Genomic DNA, 24,243 nt, shown 5'->3' on the forward strand with positions numbered 1-24,243 from the left:
TATTTTATTATGAAATATTACAGACATAAAGAAAAGTACAAATATAAAGAACACCTGTGTACCTCCTACTCAGCTTAAGAAATAAAATATTAAAACCCTCTTGGGACTTCCCTGGTGGTCCAGTGGGTAAGACTCTGTGCTCCCAATGCAGGGGGCCCAGGTTCGATCCCGGGTCAGGGAATTAGATCTCACATGCTGCAACTGAGTCTGCCTGCCGCAACTAAAAGATCCCACATGCTGCAACTAAAAAAGATCCCACATGCCGCAACTAAGACCTGGCACAGCCTAAATAAATAAATATTTAAAAATAAACCCCCCTGAGTGCTCTTCCCTATTCTTAGTCCCTCTCACTCTACAAAAGGCAGCCTCTATCCTGAAATGACATGCCATGCACATCTTTATATTTTTATAACATTCATATGTCTCTAAAGAATAATTGTCATTGCTTTAAGTTGTAAATGATTTATATAAATAAAATCATTTTCTTGTATTTTTAAACAACTTGTTTTTTTGCTTTTTATTATGTTTTTGAGATTTATTCAAGTTGGTTCATGTAGCTATACTTCACTCCACTTACCTGTATTTTTTAAAATCCTAGCATCCCCAAACTAAGTTATAGTGATAGAAATCAGAACAATGGTTGCCTCTGATATGCTGGAGCAGATTGGACTGGACACAAGGGAATATGAGGATGATGGAAATGGCCTATATCTTGTGGGTGGTAGTTACTGGGTTTATATAGTTGTCAAATTCACTGAACTGAACACTTTAAGATCTGTGCGTTTCATTGTAAGCAAATTTTATCTCCATAAAAACAAGCGAGCAAAAACAATTTTAAAAAACCTCTAGCCTTGGGGATTATAATTCAGTAGGTCTGTGGTGGGGACCACCATGTGTATTTTCTTTATAAAGTTCTAGGTATAATTCTGAAGGGCATCCCCAGTTGCGGACAACTGCCCTAGAATGCCACAAAATTGGGGTAGGAATTAGGAAGAAGAGTCATCTGTCAAAGACCTAGAAACCTCTCATGGTATTTTTCTGTCCTTCCTAAACCCATTATAGTAAAGATGGAGTTGCATATTTTACAAGAGTAGAGAGAGCAGTGTTTGACCCTGAATCAAGCATTGATGGCAGCTAGGCCTGACTGCAATAAAGCTAATATGTTTACAACTTAGTAATGGGCACCTTAATTGGATTTAATTCTTTCTCACATATTGGTAAAGGCACAACCAGGAACATATCTCTGTCTTGCACATCTAGGAGGTATGCCTCCCCAAATGACCTAATCTCCCTCCCACCACCTTCTTTATCTTTTACCTTTGTTCTCTGTCTTAAGTTCTTTTCACAGTCAAGTCAAGGAAAGTTCACTTTCAGCGTATGATTTGATTTTTTATTTTTTAATTCTTTTTTAAAAATTTTAAAAGTTTGTTTATTTTTGGCTGTGTAGTGTCTTCGTTGCTGTGCGCAGGCTTTCTCTAGTTGCAGTGAGCAGGGGCTACTCTTCGTTGCGGTGTGCGGGCTTCTCATTGCGGTGGCTTCTCTTGTTGCGGAGCACGGGCTCTAGGTGTGTGGGCTTCAGTAATTGTGGCACACGGGCTCAGTAGTTGTGGCGCATGGGCTCAGTTGCTCCGCGGCACGTGGGATCTTCTCGGACCAGGGATAAAACCTGTGTCCCCTGCATTGGCAGGCGGATTCTTAACCACTGTGCCACCAGGGAAGCCCACGATTTGATTTTTTAAAAATCTGACTTGTCAATGACATTTTGAGAAGCTGTTCTGTGTAGAGCACCGTTTTAAAGATGATGGGCCTGCCTCCAATAAGTTCAGGGAGAGGTACCTGCCTAATGATGCCTATTGGAGGATTTTTTTTTTTTGAGCATTTTTAGCCATATTTCTGATGGATACACACATGCCTATTTCTGATGGTTACAAAAGCATGCATATATGTATACACCACTGTATTTTTAATTTTTTCTTCCAGTTTTATTGAAATATAATTGATGTACGGCATTGTATAAGTTTAAGGTGTACAGCACAATGATTTGACTTACATATTACCACAGTGAATTTAGTGAATATCCATCATCTCATATTGATACAAAATTAAAGAAATAGAAGAAAAAAAATTTTTTCCTTCTGATGAGAACCCTTAGGATTTACTCTCAACAACTTTCATATATAATATACAGCAGTGTTAATTATATTTATCGTGTTGTACATTATGTTGTAAGGATTTTTTAAAAATTCAACCTAAGTTGGATGTACTCTCTTCCTGGAGAGGACCCTAGTGTGGCATTCCTCGTGTGCATTTCAGCACAGTGGCCTGGCCAGTGGTCTTGTGCCTCCTATCTCCCATGTCCTCACTTCATTATTGAAAACCCTCGTCAAATTTCAGCTCTCCCATACTAGGTGAGCATGACGATTCTCACTTTCCTCAAAAACAGCTGCCAAAGAACAATTGATTAAATTGGAGTCTATTTATATTTCTATTGCAGAAAACAAACTTTTTTTCTCATTAAGAAAGCAATGCGGGCTTCCCTGCTGGCGCAGTGGTTGAGAGTCTGCCTGCCAATGCAGGGCACACGGGTTCGAGCCCTGGTCTGGGAAGATCCCACATGCCGCGGAGCAACTGGGCCCGTGAGCCACAACTGCTGAGCCTGCGCGTCTGGAGCCTGTGCTCCCCAACAAGAGAGGCCGCGATAGTGAGAGGCCCGCACACCGCGATGAAGAGTGGCCCCCGCTTGCCACAACTAGAGGAAGCCCTCGCACAGAAACAAAAGACCCAACACAGCCATAAATAAATAAATTTATAAAGCAAGGTTGCTAAGAAAACCTTCAAATAACAGTAATGATCCTCACATTGCTAAAAAAAAAAAAAAAAAAAAAAAAAGAAAACAATGCATGCTTGCATCAATTAGGAGTATATAATTGCAAACAGCATAACACAAATTTGGTAACTTAATAAAAAAAGAATTTATCAGAAATATATCAGAGTTGTTCATAGACTCAAAGGAAGAACTGAAGACATGGGTATCTGAAAAGATAACAGCAAGGGCAGCCCCCAGAACCTGGAACTAAATGACCAATCCTTTCAAGGGCTGCCTTTCAACAAATATTCACTGAACTCCAGCTACACACCTGGCACCACCCTGGGTCCAATACAATCAAACATGATGCTTGTCCTTCAGGAGAGGAAAAGGAGGAGAGTCAAGCAAGGCTTTACCAAAGAAGAAACGCTTGAAACAGGTCTTAAATTAGAGTTTGCTGGGTGGCTCAGGGAGAAAATAGCATGGATAAATATGCAAAGATGTCAGAAATGATGGATGGCATATAGGGAGAGGGACAGTAGTTAGGGAGACAGGGAAGGATACTGGAGGACTCTATGTCCAGTCCCCAAAGCTGAAGGGGAATTCTGTGGGGTATGGAGGTTGGGGGTCAGGAGAAGGGGGAGGAACTGTCTTGGTTGTACCTGGACAGTGATGACTAATGGAAATGCCTCTATCTGAAGCTTCAATTACACACAAATCACATAAGAGGGACTTCCCTGGTGGTCCAGTGGTTGAGAGTCCGCCTTGCAATGCAGGGGATGAGGGTTCGATGCCTGGTCAGGGAACTAAGATCCCACATGCCGCGGGGCAACTAAGCCCGCGTGCCACAACGAAAGATCCCGCGTGCCACAATGAAGATCCCGCATACCGCAACTAAGACCCAACACAGCCAAATAAATAAATAGATAGAATTTATTAAAAAAAAAAAAAAAAAAAAAAAATCACATAAGAATGTAAATTTAAAGTCAGATGAAGTTGGCCTGAGACTAGCTGGGTGGTGTAACACTTCCAAACAGGTCAAAAGACCCAGAAGTCTGATATAAACTTGGTGAACAAGAATCAAAGAATACAAAAACCTGGACAACAAGAACGAGAATGTTCTGAGTGAACACCAGAGACAGGAGCTTAATGCTCACAGACCATGTGTGAGTGACCGAGCTCCGTTTTAGAGCTAAGGATGTTGCAGACATCTTTACGTCATGAAACACTTAGATTTAATCATAGGTGATTAGGAAGAAGAGAGGGGAAATGGAAATGCTCAACCATTATTTTGAGTATTTACTAATGCCAGGCATTGTGCTAGGAATTTTACACACATTATATAATTTAATCTTCAAAATAATCTTATGAGATAGATACTATTATTTATCTCTCTTTTGTAGGGGAGGAAACTAAAAGACAGAAATGCTAAGTAGCTAGCAAGCTACGGAACCAGGGTTTGCTGGCTCTTTCTGACTTACCATGATATGACTTTATTTATTTATTATTTTTAAAATTTATTTGGTTGTGCTGGTGTTAGTTGCGGCAGGTGGGTCTCCTTAGTTGCAGCACACGAGCTCCTTAGTTGTGGCATGCAAACTCTTAGTTGCAGTGTGCAAGTGGGATCTAGTTCCCTGACCAGGGAAGTCCCACCATGATGTGACTTTAATCAGGAGAAGAACATAATCAGTTTGAAAATTTAGAAAGATCTGTCTGGGGGACTTCCCTGGTGGTCCAGTGGGTAAGACTCCGCGCTCCCAATGCAGGGGGCCCAGATTCCATCCCTGGTCAGGGAACTAGATCCCGCATGCATGCCACAACTAAGAAGTTCGCATGCCGCAACTAAAAAAAGATCCCTCATGTCACACCTAAGACCCAGCATAGCCTAAATAAATAAATATTTTTTTTAAAAAAAGAAAGATCTGTCTGGTGACAGCATGAAAGGAATTCAAGAGAGTAAGTGTACGGCAGTGGCAAGGAGGTAAGCAGAGCAGTATGAATGATGAGTGAAGGCAGGGAGACTAATTAGGAGACTGTTGTGATGTTCTGGAAAAGAGATGTTTAGGATCTAAGCCAGGGTGATTGCAGAAGGGATTAAAAAATAGAGTACAAATTAGAAGAAGGAAAAAAAAGGGAATGGAGTTGTCAGAACTTGGTGACCTCAGTCTTAGCTCTGGGGACATGCCATGGAAGGGGGACTAGCTCTGTGCTCAGCTGTGTGTAAGGAACCAAGTGTTGGGAATGTGAGTCTGTGGCGATTTGGGCCAACTATTATGAGTGAAAGAGACTTCTCATTTTGTTGCCAACCCTCATACATACAGAGTCATACAGGAAATGCACACGGAGGTGTGGGGAACAGTTATTGAGGTTGTGGGAGGAGAACTAAGGGTGACACGTCCTTGGGCACAGGTCCAGATAAACACTATGCTGAGCCTCCAGTGTCTTCCTGCTTACCCACGGTAGAGGTTACAGAGGTAGTTATGGCAGTGGTAGCAGACCCTTAGCTTCAAGAGTGGGTATTTGAGCTTTAACCCCGCAGGTTCCATTGGAAATTCAGTGGTCAGGATCCCTCCATGGCTGACCAAGCAACCCATAAAGAGCAAATGGAACAGGCTCTCTGGTTTCTTTGAGGCCATTGTTCTTAGGCCTGAGTAAACCCCTGGGGATATTGGATGTATCATGAGTAAAGAAACTCTTGGAAGAAAATAAACTGTCTCTTAACCACTAAATGGAAGCTCCAGTATTTAATTAAAATACTGAAAAAAAAATGTGTCCAGTGTAGTGGAACATCAATAAAAGGTTATATTTTAGGCAGAGAGAACAGCATGCACAAAGTTCAGGGTTCAGGGTTCAGGGTTCAGCAGTACTGATTTGAAACTAATCACACTAATGATATCCTGCTACTTACACAAGCAAGTTGCTCCTCCTCTTCTATAGTTTATCCTAGTCAGTGAATGAAGTGTAAAATTGGAGGAGTGACAACAGAAAAAGATTTTAAAACTTAAGAGGGGTTATCATTTGAGGTTTTGTAAGACATGTTAAAATGTCTTTGTTCACTGTCATCCATTGATTCTGGAAAATTCTGAGCTCTTTGAATACTCTATTTCATTCTATTCTCTGCTTCTGAACCACTGTTAGAAATATATTAGGTCTTCTTGTTCTATTCTTTACGTCTCTTAACTTTTTATATTTTTTATTTCTTTAGCTCTCTACACTATATACTATGTATTTTTCCCTAGATCAATTTTCCAATTCCTTAACTTTCTCTTTAGCTAGTTTAATCAGCTGTTAGACCTGTCCATAATTTTTAAAATTTCAAAAACTACATTTTTCTTTTCTAGAAATGATACTGATGAACTTTCTTTCCCTTCTTTTTCTCCTTCTACTTCTCCTCCTCCTCCTCCTTCTTCTTCCATAAAAGGTTAAGAGTTATTTTCAAAGCTCTTTGTCTTTTCCCAATAATGTCCTGTTTTTGTTCTAACGTTTTAAATTCCTTATTACATGCCTTTATTATTTTAATATATACTTAATTTATACTGTCTACTGAATAGCCTAGTTATCTGTGATCCTTGGGTATCTCATTTTGCTGATTATTGTTTCTCTCTTTATCAATGGAGGCTAGTAGTTTCCCTGTGTGTTTTGAAATTTTTTGTGGTAATCTCATGTTCAGCTGGGCTTTATCTCTGAGAATCCTATAAAGCCTGAGTTAAGAGTATGTACCTCCAGAGAAGTTTTTGTATTTTCTAGGAACATAGTAAGAGCAGGCCACTTTTTTCCATCTGCTTTATTGAGGTATAATTTACATACAATAAGATTCAGTAACTTAAAGTGTACTATTCAATGAGTTTTGCTAAATGTAAACAGTCTTGTAACAACCACCATAATTAAGATATAGAATATTTCCATAACCTCAAAAAGTTCCTTTGTGCCTCCTTGCAGTCAATCTTCTTCCCTCACCCCTGTCCCAAGCAATCACCAATTTGCTTTATGTCACTACACTTTTGCTTCTTCTAGAATTTCATATAAATGGAATCATACACTATGTAGTCTTTTGTTTCTGATCCTTTCCTTTAGCATAATCCTTTTGATATTCTTCTATGTTGATAAGTGTATTAGTAATTTATTCATTTCATTGATAGGCCACAATTAGTTTAACTATTCACCAATTGATGAATATTTAGGTTCTTTCCAGTTTTCTACTATTATTGATAAAACTGCTATGAAGATCTGTATATAAGTCTTTATGTAGACATTAGTTGTCATTTCTCTTGGGTAAATACCTAGAAGTGGGATTCCTGGGTTGCATGGTAGATGTATGTTTATCTTTATAAGAAACTGCCAGACTTTTCCAAAGTGGCAATTTGGAAACTGCCAAGCTTTTCTGAAATGAGCATTTTGCACACCACCAACAGTATATGAGAGTTCAGTTGGTCCACCTTCTCACTTACACTTGGAATTATCAATCTTTAATTTTAGCCATTCTAGTGTAATGGTATTTCATCGTGATTTTAATTTGTTTTTCTTTAATGACTAGCGATGTTAAGCATATTTTCATTTGCTTTTTGATCACTCATATATCTTCTTTTGTTAACTGGAAGTTCAAACCTTTTTTCTATCTTTTAAATCATACTTCTGTCTTTTTATTGAGTTCTAAGATTTTTTAAAAATATATATTGTAAATACAAGTTCTCTCTTGAATAAATGTTTTCCAAATATTTTCTCTCAGTGTGGCAGGTCTTTCATTTTCTTAACAGTGTTTTTCAAAGAGCAATCTTTTTAATTTTTATTAAGGTCAATTTTATAATTTTTTTTTCTTTTATAGGTTGTGCTTTTTATGTCCTATGTAAGAAATCTTTTCCCAAGCCAACTTTTCTTTTGGAAAAACTTAGGTTTAGGTCTATGCTCCATTTCAACTTAATTTTTTTTTTTTATGATATGAGGTAAGGATGAAGCTTTATTTTTTGCTTATGGATACCCAACAGTTCCAGCACCAATTGTTGAAAAGACTGTCATTTTCTATTGAATTACCGTGGAATATTGACCATATACATGTTGGTCTATTCCTGAACTGTTGAGTCTGTTCTATTGATCTGTACATCTATCCTTATGGCAATATCACGCTCTCTTGATTACAGTAGCTTTATAGTAAATTTCAAAATCAGGTCTCATGAGTCCTTCCAACTTTGTTCTTCTCTTCCAAGATGGTTTTGGCTATTCTGGATCCTTTGCATTTCTATACAAATTTTAAAACTTGCTTGTCAGTTGCTACAAAAAATCTGCTGAGATTTTGTTTGGTATAACATTGAATCTATGGATCAATTTAGAGAGAATTAAATCTAAATAATGTTGCTAATTCATAAACACAGTATATCTCTCTATTTACTTAGATAATCTTCAATTTCTCTTAGAACAGTTTTATAACTTTCAGTGTACAGATCTTGCACATATTTTGTTAAACTTATCCCTAAGTATTTCATGATTTCTTTATTCTATGGTAAATGATATTTAAAATTTTAAATTTCCCATTGTTCATTGATAATTAGAAATACAACTGATTTTTGTGTATTGACCTTATATTCTGAGAGCTTATTGAAATCACGTATAGAACTAGTACTTTTTTGTAGATTCCTTAGGATTTTCTATATAGATGATTATGTCACTCACAGATCACTTTTTATGTTAAATTCTAACTGGGAGTTCCCAGATGGATACTAATACAACAGTGGTATACACTCAAACTCCAAATCTAAGTGAGGTCAGGTCAAGCTAGTAGCTACAAATTCAAAAAGAATACTTCCTTTTTACTTTCCAGATTCCCAGGCCAAGACAGACAAGCTTTCTTGTCCTTTTACTATGCCAGAGGAGATTTTCTTACTTCACCTGTCACTTAGAGTAGCCTTTGAAAGTCTTGACTTTGTTAATGGGACAAAATTCCAGCTCCTTACCTCATGAGATGTCAAATCCTTGTTAAAAACCTAAGCTCTGGGACTCCCCTGGTGGTGCAGTGCTTAAGAATCCACCTGCCAATGTGGGGGACATGGGTTTGAGCCCTGGTCCGGGAAGATCCCACGTGTCACGGAGCAGCTAAGCCCGTGCACCACAACTACTGAGCCTGTGCTCCAGAGCCCATGAGCCACAACTACTGAGCCCACGTGCCACAACTACTGAAGTCCACGTGCCTAGAGCCCTTGCTCTGCAACAAGAGATGATACCAAAATGAGAAGCCCGCACACCACAATGAAGAGTAGCCCCTGCTGGCTGCAACTAGAGAAAGCCCTTGCACAGCAAAGAAGACCCAACATAGCCAAAAATAAAAATAAACTAATTAGAGTCAAGATGGTGGTGTGGGAAGACACGGAGTTAGCATCTCTCCACAACTGGGGCAACTGCCAACCGCTGGTGGGGAACTCTGACCGCCAAGGAGACGGGAGGAACCCCAGAGTGAACCGGTAGGATGTAGGGGGACCGAGGTGGGGTGGAGGAGAAGTGGAGGCCAGACAAGATTGGCGCCCCTGAGGCCAGGGAGATCAGGAGAGGCAGGTGGGAGGGACTCTCCAGGGACAGCGGAAGAGGAGTGGAGGGCAATCGCCTGGCCCACTCGGACTGGGGAGCTTGCTGAGCTCCCAAGCTGGTTCCCCCCTCCAAAGCCCCATCCAGGCTGCGTGGGTCCTGGGGACATAGGAGGGAGGCCAGTGAGATCAGGAGTGGCAGGCGGGAGGGGCCATCCAGGAGGAGCAGGAGAGGAGGGGAGGGTGTTTGCCCTGCCCACTCGAGCCCAGGAAGCCTGCTGGGCTCCCAGGTGAGGTCCCCTGCCCTCTGAGACCAGGGGCGGGGTCACGCCTGGGACCTTTCTGTTCCTTGAGCCTAAGCCCCACCCCACACATCCCCCAGGGCCTTTTCCAGACCTGTGAGTCCTGAGCATTGACCCTGCCCACCACCTAAACCTTGCCCTTGCTTAGGCCCCACCCTCCACAGCCAAGGCCTTCCCCCTTGCTTTTTGTTTTTCTTTTCCCTCCTTCTCTTTTTTATTATTGTGGTACTGATGTACTTTCCGGTTGTTGAGTCATCTATATTTTTATTTTTACATTCTTTCTAACATATCTGTTAGTTTCCTAGTCTAATTTTAATTTTTCCTTTTTTTTTTTTCTGCCCCTCATGGCTTGTGGGATCTTGATTTGAGAGCCCAGGGTCAGGCAGAAGCTCCTCCAGTAGGATCTTGGAGTATGAACCATTGGACTAACAGAGAACCTCAGACCACAGGGAATACTCATTGGAGTGAGGTCTCATAGAGTTCCTCATCTCAGCACCAAGATCCAGCTCTACCCAATAGCCAACAAACTCCAGTGTTGGAAGCCTCAAGCCAAACAACCAGTAAAACAGGAACACAATCCCACTAATTAAAAAACAAATGAGACAGCAAAAAAATATGTCACAGATGAAGGAGCAAGGTAAAAACCTACAAGACCAAATAAATGAAGAGGAAATAGGCAATCTACCTGAAAAAGAATTCAGAGTAATGATAGTAAAGATGATCCAGAATCTCAGAAATAGAATGGAAGCACGGATTGAGAAAATACAAGAAATGTTTAACAAAGATCTAGAAGAACTAAAGAACACACAAACAGAGATGAACAGCACAATAACTGAAATGAAAAATACACTAGAAGGAATCAATAACAGAATAACAGAGGCAGAAGAATGAATAAGTGAGCTGGAAGACAAAATGGTGGAAATAACTGCCGAGAACCAGAGTAAAGAAAAAAGAATGAAAAGAATTGAAGACAATCTCAGAGACCTCTGGGACAACATTAAACACACCAACATTTGAATTATAGGGGTCCCAGAAGAAGAAGAGAAAAAGAAAGGGTTTGAGAAAATATTTGAAGAGATTATAGTGGAAAACTTCCCTAACATGGAAAAGGAAATAGTCACCCAAGTCCAGGAAGCACAGAGAGTCCCATACAGGATAAGTCCTAGGAAAAACACACCATGACACATATTAATCAAACTAACAAAAATTAAATTCAAAGAAAAAATATTAAAAGCAACAAGGGAAAAACAAAAAATAACATACAAAGGAATCCCCATAAGGTTATCAGCTCATTTTTGAGTGGAACCTCTGCAGGCCAGAAGGGAGAGGCAGAATATACTTAAAGTGATGAAAGAGAAAAACCTACAGCCAAGATTACTCTACCCAGCAAGGATCTCATTCAGATTCAAAGGAGAAGTCAAAAGCTTTTCAGACAAACAAAAGCTAAGAGAATTGAGCACCACCAAACCAGCTTTACAGCAAATGTTAAAGAAACTTCTCTAAGTGGGAAACACAAGAGAAGAAAAAGACCCACAAAAACAAACCCAAAACAATTAAGAAAATGGTAATAGGAACATACATATTAATAATTACTTTGAATGTAAATGGATTAAATGCCCCAACCAAAAGACACAGACTGGCCTAATGGATACAAAAACAAGACTCATATATATGCTGTCTACAAGAGACCCACTTCAGACCTAGGGACACATACAGACTGAAAGTGAAGGGATGGAAAAAGATATTCCATGCAAATGTAAATCAAAAGAAAGCTGGAGGGGCTTCCCTGGTGGCGCAGTGGTTGAGAATCTGCCTGCCAATGCAGGGGACACGGGTTCGAGCCCTGGTCTGGGAAGATCCCACATGCCGTGGAGCAACTGGGCCCGTGAGCCACAACTACTGAGCCTGAGTGTCTGGAGCCTGTGCTCCGCAACAAGAGAGGCTGCGATAGTGAGAGGCCCATGCACCGCGATGAAGAGTGGCCCCCACTCGCTGCAACTGGAGAAAGCCCTCACACAGAAACGAAGACCCAACACAGCCAAAAATAAAAAAAAAAAAAAAAGAAAGCTGGAGTAGCAATACTTGTATCAGATAAAATAGACTTTAAAATAAAGACTTATCTCCTTACAAGAGATAAGGAGGGACACTACATAATGATCAAAGGATCAATCCAATAAGAAGATATAAAAATTATAAATGTTTATGCACCCAACATAGGAGCACCTCAATACATAAGGCAAATGCTAACAACCATGAAAGGAGAAATCGACAGTAACACAATAATAGCAGGGGAATTTTAACTTCCAGTTACACCAATGGACAGATCATCCAAACAGAAAATAAATAAGGAAACACAAGCTTTCAATGACACAATAGACCAGATAGATCTAATTGATATTTATAGAACATTCCACCCGAAAGTGGCAGACTACACTTTCTTCTCAAGTGCACATGGAACATTCTCCATGATAGATCACATCTTGGGTCACAAATCAAGCCTTGGAAAATTTAAGAAAATTGAAATTGTATCAAGCATCTTTTCTGACTACAACGCTATGAGATTGGAAATCAGTTACAGGAAAAAAACTGTAAAAAGCACAAATACATGGAGCTTAAACAGTGTGCTACTAAATAACCAAGAGATGACTGAAGAAATCAAAGAAGAAATAAAAAAATACATAGAAACAAATGACAATGAAAACACGACGACCCAACACCTATGGGATGTAGCAAAAGCAATTCTAAGAGGGAAGTTTACAGCAATTCAATCTCACCTCAAGAAACAAGAAAAACCTCAAATAAACAATCTAACCCTACACTTAAAACAACTAGAGAAAGAAGAACAAAGAAAACACAAAGTCAATAGAAGGAAAGAAATCATAAAGATCAGAGCAGAAATAAATGAAATAGAAACAAAGAAAACAATAGCAAAGATCAATAAAACTAAAAGCTGGTTCTTTGAGAAGATAAACAAAATTGATAAACCCTTAGCCAGACTCATCAAGAAAAAAAGGGAGAGGACGCAATTCAATAAAATTAGAAATGAAAAAGGAGAAATCACAACTGACACTGAAATACAAAGGATTATAAGAGACTACTACAAACAACTATATAACAATAAAATGGACAACCACGAAGAAATGGACAAATTCTTGGAAAGGTACAATTTTCCAAGAATGAACCAGGAAGAATTAGAAAATATAAGCAGACTTATCACAAGTAACAAAATTGAAACCATAATTAAAAATCTTCCAACAAACAAGAGTCCAGGCCCGGATGGCTTCACAGGCGAATTCTATCAAACATTTAGAGAAGAGCTAACACCGATCCTTCTCAAACTCTTCCAAAAAATTGCAGAGGGATAAACACTCCCAAATTCATTCTACAAAGCCACTATCACCCTGATACCAAAACCAGAAAAAGATATCACAAAAAAAGAAAATTATAGACCAATATCACTGATGAACATAGATACAAAAATCCTGAACAAAATACTAGCAAACAGAATCCAACAGCACATTAAAAGGATCATACACCATGATCAAGTGGGATTTATCCCAGGGATGCAAGGATTCTTCAATATACGCAAATCAATCAATGTGATACACCACATTAACAAAGTAAGGAATAAAAACCATATGATCATCTCAATCGATGCAGAAAAAGCTTTTGACAAAATTCAACACCCATTTATGATAAAAACTCTCCATAAAATGGGCATAGAGGGAACCTTCCTCAACATAATAAAGGCCATATATGACAAACCCATAGCAAGCATCATACTCAATGGTGAAAAACTGAAAGCGTTTCCACTAGGATCAGGAACAAGACAAGGATGTCCACTCTCGCCACTATTATTCAACATAGTTTTGGAAGTCCTAGCCACGGCAATCAGAGAAGAAATAGAAATAAAAAGAATACAAATTGGAAAAGAAGTAAAACTGTCACTATTTGCTGATGACTAAAGATGCCACCAGAAAACTACTAGTGCCAATCAATGAATTTGGTAAGGTTTCAGGATACAAAATTAATGCACAGAAATCTCTGGCATTCCTATACACCAACAACAAAAAATCAGAAAGAGAAATTAAGGAAACACTCCCATTTACCACTGCAACAAGAAGAATAAAATACCTAGGAATAAACCTGCGTAAGGAGGCAAAAGACTTGTACTCAGAAAACTATAAAACACTGATGAAAGAAATCAAAGATGACATAAACAGATGGAGAAATAAACCATGTTCTTGGATTGGAAGAATCAATATTGTGAAAATGACTATACTGCCCAAAGCAATCTACAGATTCAGTGAAATCCCTATCAAACTACCAATGGCATTCTTCACAGAATTAGAACAAAAAATCTTACAATTCATATGGAAACACAAAAGACCCCGAATAGCCAAAGCAATCTTGAGGAAGAAAAATGGAATTGGAGGAATCAGGCTCCCCAACTTCAACCTATACCACAAAGCTACAGTAATCAAGACAGTATGGTACTGGCACAAAAACAGAAATATAGATCAATGGTACAGGATAGAATGCCCAGAGATAAACCCACACACATATGGGCACCTAATTTACAACAAAGGAGCAAGAACATACAATGGAGAAAAGACAGCCTCTTCAATAAGTGGTGCTGGGAAAACTCGACAGCTACGTGTAAAAGAATGAAATTAGAACACCACCTAACACCATACACAAGAATAAACTCCAAATGGATTAAAGACTTAAATGTAAGACCAGACACTATAAAACTTTTAGAGGAAAACATAGGAAAAACACTCTGACATAAACCACAGCAAGATCTTTTTTTTTTCTTTTTTTTTTAAGGTAAGGCACAGACAAATGAGTCCCTGTTCAGTTTATTCAAATAATATATATATTTTTTTCTCTGTGAGTAGAACTGAGGAGGGATCAAAGAAAGCCTCATATATTAAATTCTTAAATAGATTCTTTGAATTCAAAAGTAAGAATCAACAGGAGAGGCACGGGTGGTGGGCCTTGTTCCAGCAAACAAAGCCACCAAGGCAGTCCTGCAAATTAAGGAGGATGGCAAATCCATTTCTTAAAAAAAAATTCTCGAGGGGAAAAATATAAAGTACCTAAGTTTCAAAAGCTGAACTACCTCCACATTCTTGGTTCTCTAACCCGGACTATCCTAAGATAGAGTGTTTCAAGGTTAAGTTTCCAATGATTCAGCTTTTGCAAACATGTACAAATACATTCCTCGTGAGCAGTTCTGTTTTGGCGATTAATAGCAAGCAATATGCTTGGATTAGAGGTCCAATTTCCACTCGAATGCAAAGTTTCTTCTCTTCTGGCAACAAAGCCATTTGCAAAGACCTGGAAATCATGAGCTTCCTAGGTGGGAAGAGGTGCTATTCTGGTTCACCTGAAGATAATAGCCTTTCAGCTTGGCTGGTGTTTTATCGTCCCCTTTCAAGACCCAGTGTGTGTTGTTCATGACGATGGAGTCGGGGCTGTCGTAGTTGGGTGGGTTTGCATAGGGGTCATAGACGAGCCGAGCCAGCATGGGGGCGATCTGAGCCATGTCCCTCAACACATCCCCAGGGATGTGGCCAGTCCACTTGGAGAGAGCTTCCAGGTTCATGGGCTTGATGACCTGGTCTGTGGATTGCCGATCTTGGACAGGGAGATGCCGCCGGGCTTGCCGATGAGGTCCTCATGGTGCAGGACAGCGTCGCTCCAGGTGATGCCGAGGAAGTCGACGATGAGCTTGAGGCAGCGCTGGGGGTGCAGCACCAGCTGCTCGTAGTACACGGGCAGGCACTTGTCCTTGCCCACCTCCATGCACTGGGCGTACATCACCTCAATGGCCTTGTTCCCCTTGGTGAGGCAGTCGCGGTAGCTGCTGAGGTCAAAGCCAGCGATGGTGACCTTGCGGGTGATCATGGAGTGCACTGAGGCCCAGCCGTCCCGCACCATCAGCAGGGACTTGGAGTTGGGGAACAGGCGCAACAGGTAGACGGAAGACTTGAGCGTGAAGGGGTCTTTGTTACAGAGGACGAGGGCCGGCTCTCCATGCTTGGCGATCACCTCCAAGATGAAGGCCGGCATCCAGCACCTCGCCTGTCACACCTGCCTCATCCAGCCGCAGCTTCTCCCGGCCCGACTTGGACCAGGCCTGGGCATGGCCAGCACGCGGGGGATGATGCGGGTCTCCTCCCCGCAGTGCACCTCGGGATGGGCGTCCAGCATCACATGCGTGAGCGTGGTGCCATTCCAGGGCTCACTCCCCACGAAGATGAGCGGCATGGCCTTGCCGTAGAGGTACTCCACGTGGTCCGTGCCCCCCATCACGAGGTCCTCCTGCTCTGGCCACGTGGCCTGCTGGGGGCCCCCTAGCACCGCCCGGCACTCCAGCACCTGCTGCCCCAGCTGGACCACCAGCACCAGGGCCAGGGCAAAGCCGGCTGCCAGCAGTGCCCTCCGCACCGACAGGCGCATGCTGGGCCCGGGGCCGGGGGCGCTTCAGGGACAGGTGGGCGGGAGCCCCAGTGGGCTCACATCTCCCCTGGACATTCTCATCCCTGGGATCTAGCCCTTGTGGCTGCTTGCCAAGACTCTCCACTGGCTGAGCCCGCGAGAGACGTCCCGCTGCAGCTCCGCGTGCCCAGTGACTCAGTGCTCGCCAGTCACCCCGGCCCACAAGATCTTTTTCTACGCACCTCCTAGAGTAATGGAAATAAAAACAAAAATAAACAAATGGGACTTAATTACACTTAAAAGCTTTTGCACAGCAAAGGAAACCATAAACAAGACAACCTTCAGAATGGGAGAAAATATTTGCAAATGAAACAACAGACAAAGGATTAATCTCCAAAGTATAAAAACAGCTCATGGGGCTCAATATCAAAAAAACAGACAATCCAGTTAAAAAATGGGTGGAAGAACTAAACAGACATTTCACCAAGGAAGACATAGAGATGGCCAAGAGGCACATGAAAATATGCTCAACATCACTAATTATTAGAGAAATGCAAATCAAAACCACAATGAGGTATCACCTCACACCAGTCAGAATGGCCATTATCAAAAAAGCTAGAAACAATAAATGCTGGAAGGGGTGTAGTGAAAAGGGAACCCTCCTACAGTGTTGGTGGGAATGTAAATTGATACAACCACTATGGAAAACAGTATGGAGGTTCCTTAAAAAACTAAAAATAGAACTACCATATGACCTAGCAATCCTGCTACTAGGCATGTACCCTGAGAAAACCATAATTCAAAAAGATACATGCACCAAAATGTTCATTGCAGCACTATTTACAATAGCCAGGACGTGGAACCAACCTAAACGTCCATCGACAGATGAATGGATAAAGAAGATGTGGCACATATATACAATGGAATATTACTCAGCCATAAAAAGAAACAAAATTGAGTTATTTGTAGTGAGGTGGATGGACCTAGAGTCTGTCATACAGAGTGAAGTAAGACAGAAAAAGAAAAACAAATACCGTATGCTAACACATATATATGAAATCTAAAAAAAAAAAAAAAAAAAGGTACTGATGAACCTTGTTGCAGGGCAGGAATAAAGAAGTTGACATAGAGAATGGACTTGAGGACATGGGGTGGGAGGGCGAAGCTGGGGCAAAGTGAGAGTAGCATCGACGTATATACACTACCTAATGTAAAATAGTTGGCTGGTGGGAAGCAGCAGCATTAGCACAGGGAGATCGGCTGGGTGCTTTGCAGTGACCTAGAGGGGTGGAATAGGGAGGATGGGAGGGAGGCTTAAGAGGGAGGGGATATGGGGACATGGGTGTGTATATGGCTGATTCGCTTTGTTGTACAACAGATACTAACACGGTATTTTGCACCAATTATACTCCAATAAAGATGTATTAAACAAAAAAAAAGTAATTAAAGTTAAAATAGCCTGACCACTGCAAAAAACATAGATTAATTAATTAATTTAAAAACCTAAGCGCCAGGACTTCCCTGGTGGTCCAGTGGCTAAGACTCGGCATTCCCAATGCAGGGGGCCCGGGTTCAATCCCTGTTCAGGGAACTAGATCCTACACACCACAACTAAAAGATCCCGCGTGCCGCAACTAAGACGCGGTAAGGCCAAATAAATTAAATAAATAAATAAATATTAAAAAAACAAAAACAAAACCCTAAGCCCTATTGTTATCAGGATGGGAAAACCACCTCTAACCTTAGGATAGGGCTGAGAGCTTACTTGCTTTCAGCTCTGGTTTTACCTTTGTTTTTGGCTCCCAACTATCAGTTATCCATTGCTACATAACAAACAACACTAAAACTTAGTGGCTTCACACAGCAATGTTTTACTATATCTCACACTTCCCTGGGTTGAATGTGGGTTCCCTCTGCTCATTTTGCCTGGTGTCATTGATGAAGCTGCACTCAGTTGGAGGGTCCAAAACGGCCTCATACACATGATTAACAGTCAGTGCCGGCTATTGGCTGATGCACCTCAGTTTTTCTCTACATGGCTAGACCAACTTTTTTACATGGCAGTCTTGGGGCAGCGTTACAAAAGTACAAAGTGGAAAACTGTAGTTTTCTTAAGACCTAGCCTTGGAAGTCATATAACACATTTTCACTATATTCTATTGGTTAAACGGCATTATATAATACAGAATTTGACCAGTCTTTGTCTCTGGTTGCTGGGAGTGAGGCTCTAAATCCTTGGCACTTCCGAAGTACTAAGGATGCCTTTGCTATTCATGACCCCCCTTGGATACCACCTTAGTTTATGCTATGAGATAAAAAGACTCATGATGGAGCTGGTCACCAGAAAGATCAACTGTATGATTAAAAGGTTGGGACTTTGAGTCAGTGTAATCTCCAGAAAGGGGAGAGGGGCTGGATATTGAGTTTAATCACAAGGCAAATGATTTGGTCAATCATGCCTATGTAATCAAATCCCAGTGAAAACTCTAGATACCAAATCCCAGTTGAGCTTCCTGGTTGGTGAATACATTGATGTGCCAAGAGGGTGATACACCCTGATTCTACAAGGAGAGGGCGTGGAAGCTCTGTATTCAGAATCCTCCCAGACTTTGTCATATGTGTCTCTTCATTTGGCTGGTTCTGACATGTACCCTTCATAACAAACTGTTATTATAAGTATAGTGCTTTCCTGAATTTTATGAGTCATACTAATAAATTACCGAATCTGAGGGGGTTCATGGGAACCCTCCATATTTTTAACTAGTTGGTCGGAAGTGCAGGTGGCTGGAGGAACCCACTTGTGGCTGGCATCTGAAGCCAAGAGCAGTCTTGTTGGAGATCATGACCTTTAACCTGTGGATTCCTACAATAATGCCAACTAATTAGCATTATAATTGAATTGTATTGCAGCACACCAGTTGATGTCAGAATACAAGAGCAATCCAGGTGTAAAGGGTGAGGGAATAGACCCTCTCTTGAACAAGAAGCAGCAAAGTTGTACTGCAATGGGAAGTGCATATTGGGATGAAAGGAATTTATGGCCATTAAACATCAGTTCTTTACTTAAAAGAATGTTTTATTTTATCCAGCACTTCTAGATGTTTTATAGGAAGATTTTTCCAGTTATCAGTTCACAATACTACCAAAGAAAGGGGAACTAAGATCCCACATGCCGCTGGGCAACTAAGCCCTCACGCCACAACTACTGAGCTCCCGCGCCTCAACTACAGAGCCCACGTGCTCTGGAACCTGTGTCACAACTAGAGAAGAGAAAACTGGCACGCCACAACTAGAGAGAAGCCCACGTGCCACAACGAGCACTGCAGCAAAAGATCCCATATGCTGCAGCAAAGACCTGACACAGCTAAATAAATAAATTAAATATATATATATATTACCAAAGAAAGAATCTACCTTGGGACTTCCCTGGTGGTCCAGTGGGTAAGACGCCACACTCCCAATACAGGGCGCCCAGGTTCGATCCCTGGTCAGGGAACTAGATCCCACATGCACGCTGCAACTAAGAGTTAGCATGATGCAACTAAGGAGCCCAAGTGCCAAAACTAAGGAGCCAGTGAGCCACAACTAAGACCTAGTGCAACCAAATAAATAAAATAAAATAAATATTTTTTAAATTATTATATAAAAAAAGAAAGAATCTATCTTTATTAATTACTGTACATGCTCAAGTGTGGTAGTTAGAAGCTAAAAAGGAAAGGCCGAAAGGAAAAATCCTGCCAGTAGCACAGAAAGATTCATTTAAGAGAAATCTAGAGAATAGAGAAGATGATGGGCTAGTAAGTACTAGTTAAAAGTATGTGATAAGAATGAATTATCTAGGAGGCTGGAATGGAGTATTGACTTTGAGCTAAAAAAAGAAAAAAAGTGTAAAATGAAGAAATATAGCAGAAACAAAAAGAATGTAAAATATTAAAGGGCCATAGAAATTCTCTCTGGAAAGAAAATTCCTGCAAGAAAGGTAAGTCTCTACTCAGGGGAAAAAAATGGTTCAAAATACTGTCTTTTTTGACTACAGAAATAAAAATTCACTGAAGACTGATATTCTTCATACTGTCATGTTTGTACAGTGTTGTTCTTCAATTTAAAGTCACAGTCACGGGACTTCCCTGGTGGTCCAGTGGGTACGACTAGGCGCTCCCAATGCAGGGGGCCCGGGGTTCAATCCCTGGTCGGGGAACTGGATCCCGCATGCATAGTGCAACTAAGAATCCTCAGGCCGCAACTAAAACATCCTGCATGTCGCAACTAAAACATCCCGCATGTTGCAACTAAGACCCGGCACAGCCTAAATAAATAAATATTTTAAAAAATAAATAAAGTTACAGACACATGGTCAGTTAATCTACAACAAAGGAAGCAAGAGGAAAGACAATCTCTTCAATAAGTGGTGCTGGGAAAACTACATGTAAAAGAATGAGATTAGAACATTTCCTCACACCATATACAAAAATAAACCTAAAATGGATTAAAGACCTAAATGTAAAGCCTGAAACCATAAAACTCCTAGAGGAAAGCACAGGCAGAACTCTCTTTGGGAGAAAATATCTTCAAGTGATATAAGCAACAAGGGGTTAATATCCAAAATATATAAGCAGCTTATACAACTGAATATCAAAAAAAAAAAAAAATCAAAAAATGGGCAGAAGACCTGAGTGGACATTTTTCAAAGAAGACATACAGATGGCTAACAAGCACATGAGAAGGTGCCCAGCATTGCTAATTATTAGAGAAGTGCAAATCAAAACAATAAGATATCACCTCACACCTGTCAGAGGGGCTATTATCAAAAAGTCTACAAATAATAAATGTTGGCAAGGATGTGGAGAAATGGGAACTCTTGTACACTGTTAGTGGGAATGTAAATTGATGCAGCCACTATGGAAAACAGTACGGAGGTTCCTCAAAAAACTAAAATAGAACCACCATATGATCCAGCAATTCCACTCCTAGGTATATATATATATATGGAAAAAAATGAAAACACTAATTTGAAAAGATACATGCACCCCAATGTTCATAGCAGCACTATTTACAATAGCCAAGATATGGAAGCAACCAAGTGTCCATCAACAGACAAATGGATAAAAAAGACGTTGTTTATATATATAATGGAATATTAACCATAAAGAAGAATGAAATTCTGCCACTTGAAGCAATGGGGATGGACCTAGAGAATATTATTCTTAGTGAAATAAGTCACTCAAAGACAAATACTGTATGATGTCACTTATCTGTTGAATCTAAAAAAATAAAGCAAACAAATGTTCATAGCAAAACAGAAACACACTCAGAGATATAGAAAACAAACTAGTGGTTACCAGTGGGGAGAGGGAAGGGGGAAGGCGCAAGATAGGGGTATGGGATTGAGAGAAACAAACTACTATGTATAAAATAGATAAGCAACAAGGATATATTGTATAGTATAGGGAATTATAGCCATTATCTTGTAATAACTTTAAATGGAGTATAATCTGTAAAAATACTGAATCATTATGCTGTATACCTGAAACTAATATATTGAAAATCAACTATAATTCAATTTAAAAAATAAAGTCACAGATACAGTGACTAAAATTGGAGTAATCAGACAGTGATGCATATGGCAGTAGCAGTTGACTTTCCGTAGCACACCCAACCCCAGGAGTTGCTTTAAGACTGAGACTGCTTCTTCTGAATATGCAGATACACTAAAAGTACCATGGGGTTATACAGTAAAGCTAGAGTTACAGATCACTGCTATGGGGTCAGTCCTTTAGGGGAAGTAGGATTAAGACCATTTGGCAGGGCATAAAGAGTCGTTTAGGTAGTTATGGATTCCTCTTTAGACTAGAGGGTGTAGACAAGATCAGCTCCCCACCTTCAAGCATCAGCAAGAACCCTTTCCTACCTGAACATCCTCTGTCTCAAAGTATGGTTCACGTATCAGATGTTGGTGATGTGGAACTCAGGCTAGGCTGCTGCTGTGTCCGTGTTGAATTACCTGACCCAGTTCTTTTTATCTGCAAATGCTAGACTCCAAGTGCCTCATGAGGTCAACAAAAAGATCAGGTAGGTATTGAACTGTTCTTTGCTTGTTTATTTAAACTTCTGTGCAACACAGAGCATATTCTTGCCTCTGCACTGCAGTGAGGTGGGAAAAACAGTGGACTAAAAATCTCACAACTCTTATACAAGAATGTTCGCAGCAGCTCTATTCATAATGACCAAAACCTGGAAACAACCCAAATGTCCATCAGCAACAAACACCTGCAGATACATGCAACAGCATGGATGAAATACAAGTTAAAGAAGCCTTATACAAATATATAGAGTATACATATACACTCTAAGTTTCACTTATATGACATTTTAGAACTGGCAAACTGGTCTTTTGGACTCATTCACTGCGTTCCCACTGCTTATGATGAGCTATAGCTACACTGTCATCCTTTTGTTTTCTTTTTTTTCAATCAACAAGTACGTTCCCACCTCAGAGCCCTTGTTTCTACTCTTCCCCCTGAGTAGGATATCCTTCACTCCCCCTTTAATCTAGATACTCCTCTGGTTTTCATATACTTTTTCTCCAAGGAAACTTTCCCTAAGATTCAGACTTAGGTTATCTCTAGAGCATTTTGCACTTCCCTTTTATCACAGTATCATAATTATAAATAAATAATTATTGATATGATTACTTGCTGGGGGTCTGCTCATCCTTAGACTATGAATATCTCAATGTCAGGGGCTATTTGTGTCTATTCACTATTCTATTCTCAGCCCCTAGCAGCATTCTTGAAAATATAGTAGGCAAATAATAAATATCTGTGGATGAAATAGCTAAAGGAATGAATCTTTCCATATTTCCATACTCTCATTTTCTAAAACTTTGGTTATCTTTGATCACCTTTTCATATGACAATGGTTTTGTTATATTTTTTTCTGTATAGAGAATGAAAAGTAGTTTTTCTTTTCTGTAATCTAGTTATTCAGGTTTTTTTTCCTATTGCTAGTTTTTAAAAAGTTTATTTCAGCTCCACAACTTGTTTCAGTAATGTCATATAAACTTTTAGGATCATTGTCAAATACGGGAAGCCCTCTACCAAGCTTCTTTCATGTATGAGGTGCAAGATTACAAGGCATCTGAAGATCTCTTGTTCAGTGACAAACCTTAAAAACTCTGCATTGTCAACATTCATTGACAGTTTGCAGAGGCAGAGTTCCTGGAAGCCATTTCTACACTGAGACAACTGGCAATAACTTAACTATACATAAAAGTGATTGCAAACCACATAAATATATTTCGTTAAATCCAAATTACTTTTTCTTTTTGGTCCTGCCATGCGACTTGTGGGATCTTAGTTCCCCAACCAGGGTTCGAACCTGGGCTCTCGGAAATGAAAGGTTGGAGATTTAACCACTGGACTGCCAGGGAATTACCCATTGCTAAATCCAAATTAAATGTACCAAATTCAACTCCCCCTCAGTCGGATCCCAAAAAATGCCTAAGGACACTCCAATGTCTCTCAAAATGAGGGAAGTGCTAAAGAAGGGTAGTCACAGGGGATAGAGACAGTAGTCTAAATCTACTGTGGTTAAAACTGCAAATTTTACAAACTCTTATGACTGTGTGGCTCTGCTAAGGTACTTCCCAGTGGGCGCTGAAACTTAAACTTCATTAGCTTCATGGTAAATCCATCTCTGCCTACCTCTCTCAGTTGTTGATAGCATTAAACAAGATATTGGGTATGAAAGTACTTTTTAAACTATAAAGAACTACACACAGATAAAATGATGATGACAATGGGCTCCCAGCCTCGGTCCAAGCTTTGTCCACTATATTTATGTCTGGAGTTACCTAGTAACCTGGTGGGAAGAGCTAAAATAATCCTATTTGCCAGAAAGCAGAAGCAGTTCCTGGTGAGAAAATTTATTGTAAGAGAAAAGCCAGGATTGACTCATTTGACTCAGTAACAAAACCCGTGATGCCTACAGTAAGAGGTGATTATTGTCTAGCCAAACCCCCTTGTGCACTGTGTCTCATCCCTTTGTGGGAGTCAGTTGAGGGGTGCATCATGAATAAATACTAAAATATCTATTTCGGGACCTCCCTGGTGGCGCAGTGGTTGGGAATCCGCCGGCCAATGCAGGGGACGTGGGTTCGATGCCTGGTCCAGGAAGATCC

The 24,243-nt window shown here is 40.4% G+C and overlaps 1 pseudogene across 1 annotated transcript; it reads right to left on the reverse strand.

Annotated features, from left to right (window-relative positions):
* Positions 1-14,854: 14,854 nt before the first annotated feature.
* On the reverse strand, positions 14,855-16,341 carry LOC309661988 (protein-tyrosine sulfotransferase 2 pseudogene; annotated as a pseudogene). The gene has a single exon. The product of its transcript is annotated as a protein-tyrosine sulfotransferase 2 pseudogene (transcript).
* Positions 16,342-24,243: the final 7,902 nt, after the last annotated feature.

The sequence above is a fragment of the Balaenoptera physalus genome, assembly GCF_965194825.1.
Source record: "Balaenoptera physalus genome assembly, chromosome: 5".
Taxonomy (NCBI): Eukaryota; Metazoa; Chordata; class Mammalia; order Artiodactyla; family Balaenopteridae; genus Balaenoptera; species Balaenoptera physalus.